Source organism: Mus caroli, unplaced genomic scaffold (genome assembly GCF_978045245.1).
Source record: "Mus caroli unplaced genomic scaffold, Mus_caroli_1 scaffold_5, whole genome shotgun sequence".
In the NCBI taxonomy this organism is placed as follows: Eukaryota; Metazoa; Chordata; class Mammalia; order Rodentia; family Muridae; genus Mus; species Mus caroli.
The window spans coordinates 101,151,864-101,159,703 of NW_028227260.1; the positions used below are offsets into that span (position 1 = coordinate 101,151,864).

Sequence of the window (7,840 nt, forward strand, 5' to 3'; positions counted from 1 at the left end):
TTAGACAGTCTTCTGTTGTCCTTTCTTCCCAATCAGCGATTTGCGGATATGTGGGGTGACACCACCACCAGCAATAGTAGTCTTTATCAGAGAATCCAATTCTTCATCTCCATGTATAACAAGTTGCAAGTGACGAGGGGTAATACACTTTACCTTTAAGTCTTTTGATGCATTTCCTGCCAACTCAAGTACCTCTGTGGTGAGGTACTCCAGGATGGCTACGCTGTATACACAGCAGCAGTCACACCCACACATCAATGGTTGGTTTTCCTAGATTTCAGGTATTGATGAATACTGCCCACAGAAACCTGCAAGCCAGCTCGCTGAGAGTGGCTCAGAACTGAACAAAGAATTCTCACCTGAGGAATACCGAATGGCAGAGAAACACCTGAAAAAATGTTCAACATCCTTAATCATCAGGGAAATGCAAATCAAAACAACCCTGAGATTCCACCTCACACCAGTCAGAATGGCTAAGATCAAAAATTCAGGTGACAGCAGATGCTGGCGAGGATGTGGAGAAAGAGGAACACTCCTCCATTGTTGGTGGGATTGCAAGCTTGTACAACCACTCTGGAAATCAGTCTGGCGGTTCCTCAGAAAATTGGACATAGTACTACCGGAGGATCCAGCAATACCTCTCCTGGGCATATATCCAGAAGATGTCCCAACCGGTAAAAAGGACACATGCTCCACTATATTCATAGCAGCCCTATTTATAATAGCCAGAAGCTGGAAAGAACCCAGATGTCCCTCAACAGAGGAATGGATACAGAAATTATGGTACATTTACACAATGGAGTACTACTCAGCTATTAAAAAGAATGAATTTATGAAATTCCTAGCCAAATGGATGGACCTAGAGGGCATCATCTTGAGTGAAGTAACACAATCACAAAAGAACTCACACAATATGTATTCATTGATAAGTGGATATTAGCCCAAAACTTAGGATACCCAAGATATAAGATACAATTTGATAAACGCATGAAACTCAAGAAGAATGAAGACCAAAGTGTGGACACTGTGCATCTTCTTAGAATTGGGAACAAAACACCCAGGGAAGGAGTTACAGAGACAAAGTTCGTAGCTGTGATGAAAAGATGGACCATTTAGAGACTGCTGTATCCAGGGATCCGTCCCATAATCAGCTTCTAAACGCTGACACCATTGCATACACTAGCAAGATTTTGCTGAAAGGACCCAAATATAGCTGTCTCTTGTGAGACGATGCCGGGGCCTAGCAAACACAGGAGTGGATGTTCACAGTCAGCTATTGGATGTATCACAGGGCTCCCAATGGAGAAGCTAGAGAAAGTACCCAAGGAGCTAAAGGGATCTGCAACCCTATTGTTGGAACAACATGATGTACTAACCAGAACCCCGGAGCTCTTGTCTCTAGCTGCATATGTATAGAAAGATGGCCTAGTCGGCCATCAATGGAAAGAGAGGCCCATTGGACTTGCAAACTTTATATGCCCCAATATAGGGGAATGCCAGGGCCAAAAGAATGGGAATGGGTGGGTAGGGAAGTGGGGGGCGCTATGGGGGACTTTTGGGATAGCATTGGAAATGTAATTGAGGAAAATATGTAATAAAAATATTAAAAATCAAAAAAAAAATAAAGTTACGCAGATTCATGGCCACAAAAAAAAAAAAAAAAAAAAAGAGAGTGGGAAACCGCCTTTGTCTTGCTCTTTCGGAAGTCCTTTCCAGCCTTACAGCCAGCCATCTTGAACTGTGCTGAAACTCCAACAAGCAAGGAAGAGATGAGGCCAGGTGGACTCTCAGTGAGATTCTTAACAGCTGTCCAATGGTGGTGATTCCAGTGGACTGTATCTTTGTGAAAAACACAATTTTGCCTTTTTGTAATTCTATTTGAGCAAGTTGGAGGTTTAATTATCTTCCAACCAACCAAATTTCTGCATTCAAGTCTTAACCATATTTAAGTGTTACTGTGATTTCAAATAAGCTATTGATTCTGAAGTAGTGGGTTTTGATTGAGTTTACTGTTTTTGGTTTTTTTTTTTTAACTGTTTGAATTTTAATTGTGATGCAGAAGTTATAGTAACAAACATTTGGTTTTGTACAGACATTGTTTCCACTCGGGTGGATAAACTCAATAAAGGTCATATCCCCACCCCAGAACTCCCCCCCACCACCAAAAAAAAAAAGTACTGAGAGATGCGCTGTCCATGGGTGTTATTGGGGGTCTATTTAATACTGTGCCCATTTATCGGCATAATAATAGCATGTTATTCCTGGATCCTATTTTCTTTCTGGCCATAAGTTCTTTTTTTGTTTGTTGGTTGGTTGGTTGGTTGGTTGGTTGGTTTTTTTTTGTTTTTGTTTTTTTTTGGTTTTTTTTTTGTTGTTTTTTTGTTTTTGTTTTTGTTTTTGAGGCAGGGTTTCTCTGTGTAGTCCTGGCTGTCCTGGAACTCACTCTGTAGACCAGACTGGCCTCTAACTCAGAAATCTGCCTGCCTCTGCCTCCCGAGTGCTGGGATTAAAGGCGTGAGCCACCAACACCCGGCTTCGCCATAAGTTCTTGATCAATAATGGTGTTAGGTATAGGTTTTGTCTTGTGGAGCAAGGTTTACATCCAATCAGAAAGTGGCTAGTTACACCTATGACATTCTTTCCACTCACAAGATATGTCAATAGGCATGTTTTGTCAGGCCAGTAATTATTGTAGTTCACAGGATTTACATCAGGGTAAGATTTATGATTACATTTCTCCTCCATTAGTTACAACACAGTCCATCACTAAGAAGATAGTCAGTATGGATGAAGCTTCCAGATCATCATCAAATTTATTTTTCCATGTTCTAGTACTCTACTATGTGATGTCTTCAGCATTAAGGTTTTACCATCAAGTTCTGAAGGGTACTGAGAATACTGGAAATTGAGTGAAATTTTGGGATTCTGTGGCACCTCATTGGCCAATAATGAGTTATCTCATTCCTGACACTGGGCATTATATGTGTTACTTTATTATGTATGGCAGAGACATTTTCATCCCACTCTATGCTAAATCATAAATTTGTAGTTATCCTCTCTCTGTTTCTCTCTCTCTGTCTCTCTGTCTCTGTGTATCTCTCTCTGTCTCTCTCTTTGTCTCTCTACACACACACACACACACACACACACATATATACATATATATTCTTCATTGTATCCCCTCTAGCACAATCTCTCTTCCTTCACATCAATTTAACCATTCATACCACTAGTGAAATGAAAATTTAAAACATTTTGAGGTTTAACCTTTCAATCAGAATGGAAAAAATATGAAAACTGATGAGAGCCCAAAGTGGTACATCAATTATAGGATTAGTGTGCACATTCCTCAGAAACCTAAAAGCAGTTCTATTACATGTTCTAGATGTATGACTCTGACTCTTGGCAATACACCCCAAAATCTCTATATTCCAACACAGTTCACAGGGCTTTATATTTGGGGAATACTCATCAAGTTCAGTGCTGCTTGACTGATTCTTCCATAATTCAGCTTGCTAATCATTTATTGCCTTAGTAGAATGTGGAGCAGCCTAATAACTGAAATTAAGGAAATATTTGCTATTTGCTATCATATTATCATCTTTAATTTTTCTGAATAAAATTACCACTATTTAATCTCTCTCTTTCTCTCTCTCTCTCTCTCTCTCTCTCTCTCTCTCTCTCTCTCTCTCTCTCTCTCTCTCTCTCTCTCTCTCTTTCTCTCTCTCTCTTGCTCTCTCTCTCATATGTGCATGTTGTGTGTCTGTGTGTTTAAAGACTTAATGCGGGCTGGTGAGATGGCTCAGTGGGTAAGAGCACCCGACTGCTCTTCCGAAGGTCCAGAGTTCAAATCCCAGCAACCACATGGTGGCTCACAACCATCCACAACGAGATCTGGTGCCCTCTTCTGGAGTGTCTGAAGACAGCTACAGTGTGCTTACATATAATAAATAAATAAATCTTTAAAAAAATTTAAAAAAAAGACTTAATGCAACACCTCATATCTACTATGTACCTGCTTTACCACTAACTAAAATTACATTTCTAATCTACTTCCTTTTTGTTTTCATCTGTTAATACCAATCAGTGAATTTTGTGGGAGAAGGGATTGTCTCTTTTTGAACTGATTAGTTTGTAATATTTTCCCTATAATAACTATATTTAGAAGGGACTTTGATATGCAGTATTTTTTCTAGATTCAGTTGTTGAATAAAGAATAACATATAATGACCTCAATGAATTTATGCTTATAAGAAAGTGCTATGAATGAGACTTCAGTAGTCCAGGATTTTAAAAATTTCTGGGAGTATATAAGAAAACTTCTCTAGGTAAAGAGGTATAAGTGTTTCTGTTTATATTATCATTTGAAAGCAGATGCATAATAAGTCAGACATATGAATGTGATAGGAAGGATTCTTTTACTTTTAATTGCATTTATTTTTCTGTATATACATTTTTATTTTAAATAGCTGTATATTCACAGGAAATTGCTATGATAGAACACAGATGTTCTGTACCCATCATGCAGTTTCCAGCAAAGATTATTATATAAGCAACTGTAGTACACTATTAAAACTAGGCAATTGACAATGATACTATGGTTTCTTCTATTCCTATATCATATTGTCATGAATGTAGGTTTGAATAACTCCATTATTAATCATAATTAGATCATCTTCTTCGCACAAAACAAAGTATCTTTGGAAATACAGGTATTTATTTCCCCCAGTGTCTTTCTTTCCTTGAAGTTATTTGTTGTAGTGATTTAGGGGAGGGCAGGACATAAGGGTTTTTTTGTCCCATAAAAGACTTCTTAAGAAGAGTGTGATCATCTCTTTCATACTTAACTATACTTCTAATACTAAAGGATTCTTTCAAGGGATTTTGCCAACAGGCTATACACTTGAGTCAGAGAAAAGGGGTCTCAATCATTTGCATGATGTTCAAAATAGCAAAGGTTAGAATAATAATTCGGTAGTCAGACTCCATTTTTGCTGCCATAAACTCAGCAGGGTCTTTTTCTACAACAAATCAGATGAAAATTGTACTCCCACTGTGTAAGCGAAATAGATTTTCCTAAGGCTTTACCTAGAGTGTGCTAACAGAACTATTTGATTTAGAGTAATAGTGTCTGCATTCACATTGCCTGGATTTCTCTGTGTGTTTTATATATTTATCTTTTCTCACAATGGTCTCATTTGGGAATTAAAATGAACATTACTTTGGTTAAACCTGGTTTGCACTTACTATCTTTTTGGTACTTATAATTTTACTAAGGTTTGAGATTTAGACACTGCTTCCACCGCTATATGCACACAAGATTGTTGTTTACCTGAAAATGCTCTCGGATTTTCACCCCATATAGCCTATTTGCCCCTAGAGAAAATGTGAGCAAAGTTTCTCATGCATGATGTTTATGGAGCTCTGGACAGCTGCTCTCTTTCAGAAACTAAAAACACCCTGAAATTATGTCACCAGAAGCAGTTCAATTGCCAGTGGACCAGCTGCCGTTTTGTGTAGACAGATTTATCAAAGGGTTGAATGCTGAGAATAAACCCAAGCATAGGGACATTGCAATTATGAATTCCAAATGAAAGAATTCACATCCAAAGATATTATCACAACAGAATGCATCTGAATCTGTATCCTCTGATCCCCTAAGATTAAATGTCTTTAGAGACCAGATAGGCAATTTATCTGCAGGGTCAGCATTTAAAAAATATTGAGCATTCCTGGTTGTCTTTAAAGCTACAAATACATAAGAAGACAAATATATATATATATACACACACACACACACACACACACACACACACACACACACACACGGGGGGGGGTACTTGGAAGGCTCAGAGGATTGCTTGAAGATAGATGCAAAATACATGTAAGAAAAAAATGTGTCATCAAAAAACCAAAAGTTACTGTCTTGTTTTATTTCTAATACTAGCCATTACTGAGAAGTATTCTAAAGTAGTATGGGTTCATTACTAGTTGTTATGTGGGTGTATTAAGTGGGGATTAGCTCACAAAACATCTCCAATGACATACCATTGAATCTTGGAGTAGATATTTGCCATATTTTACTGCACTTTTGCAGAATTAACAACTTTTATATATGACAATCTCTCAGTTCAAAAATAGACAGGGATACTTTGATTACTTAAGTCTATTGGCACACATTAATTCAAATAATAATAGCTTACCATTAAACATGTTATTATAGTTCTACTGAATTTGTCCTTTTCCCACTTCTTTCTTGGGTGGTTTATATTTCCACAAATCTTACAATTTTCCAGTTTCTTTGAGGTAAAGTTCAAGTAAAGGTAACTATTATTTTATCTTCACATCCCTTGGCAATTCTATTCATTATGGTAATGGTGTGTTAACATCATGCATACTCACACAAACCTTCAAAATACAGTCTATATTGCACTTAGCCTTTTGCTTCCAGGCAGTAAAATATACAGCATGTGCTCACAATTTAGCCAATTGTAATACAGTGAAGTTATAATATTATATATATATATATAATATTATATATATATATATATATATATATATATATATATATGGCACAGTAAAAGTTCTGAATGACAGGAACTATTTCAGTTATATTATAATCTTATCTGACCAACAGAGTGCTGGGTTGTTTTTGATGTGGCAACCTGACAATGCATGCAAAAACTTTGATAAATAATATGAAATAATTTTACAGCAGGAGACTCAAATATGCTTATGAGATAGCAAAATGAAGATGTGTAGTCATTTTTTATGCCTATAGAATTAAGAGAAGAGGTCTGGAAAAAGCTATTAGTGAACCTCAATATATAGAAAAATGATTACCATTTTAGTTAAAAAAAACAGGGTGTATTCAAGACCTTAGGATATAGAGGAGCATATATTTTTCAATAATTTATTCATTTATTCATTTTACACCATGATTCCAGCCCGCTCCTCTCCTTTCATTCCTACTCTTACAAACTCCCCTTCCCCCATTAACTCCATTCTTTCTATCAGAGAACAGGAGACCTCACTTGGATACTACCTCTCCATGAGCATCCAGTCACAGCAGGACTAAGCATATCCTCTCCCACTATGGCCCAACCAGGGAGTTCATTTAAGGGGAAGGGTCCACTGACAGGCAAAAGAGTTAGAGACACCCCAGCTCCAATTGTTAGGGGACCCCCTTGAAGACCAAGCTGCATATTTGCATATTACAAATGTGTAGACAAGTTAGGTCCAGCCCCTGCATGCTCTTTGGTTGGTGGTGGTTCAGTCTCTGGTAAGTCCCCAATGGGCCAGGAATATACACTAAATATGAAAAGATCATTAAAAAGAACAGAAAGGAAAAACTAAAGACAAAGGAGAAAATAAAGAACCAAAGCTAAGAGATTTAACAAGGAAGGTGTTGAGAAGTTGGGTAAGTACTGTTAGCATGTAATCTGAAAATTATTTCTGGATTGTACAACAAAGTCATCACTATTAAGGTTGAAAGAAGTATGCATAGGTGAATGGAAACATCAGAAGAAAGACTAAAGTGAGGTAAAGGGAAACAGAATGCAGTAAAGTCATAATTTAAAGACTCTTGCAAAATTATTTTATGCAGAGTAGTAGGAAATTTATTAAAATACTCTTACCTAAAATGATAGTAATATCATTTGGCATGACCAAATGAATTAAACTTCTCTATTGATTTAATCATCTTTTTTCTGCTCCCAAATTGATATTTTCAGATTGCAGCTATTATTTCCATTTTCAACCACTGTAAAAGAATTAAACGCAATTATTTTTTCAGCAATTACTGATCAAACAGTCATGCAGCTTACAAAAAAAAAACATA

The 7,840-nt window shown here is 37.0% G+C and overlaps 1 pseudogene; it reads right to left on the bottom strand.

The window, feature by feature from the left end:
- Positions 1 to 1,732, bottom strand: LOC110286231 (histone H2A.Z-like; annotated as a pseudogene).
- Positions 1,733 to 7,840: the final 6,108 nt, after the last annotated feature.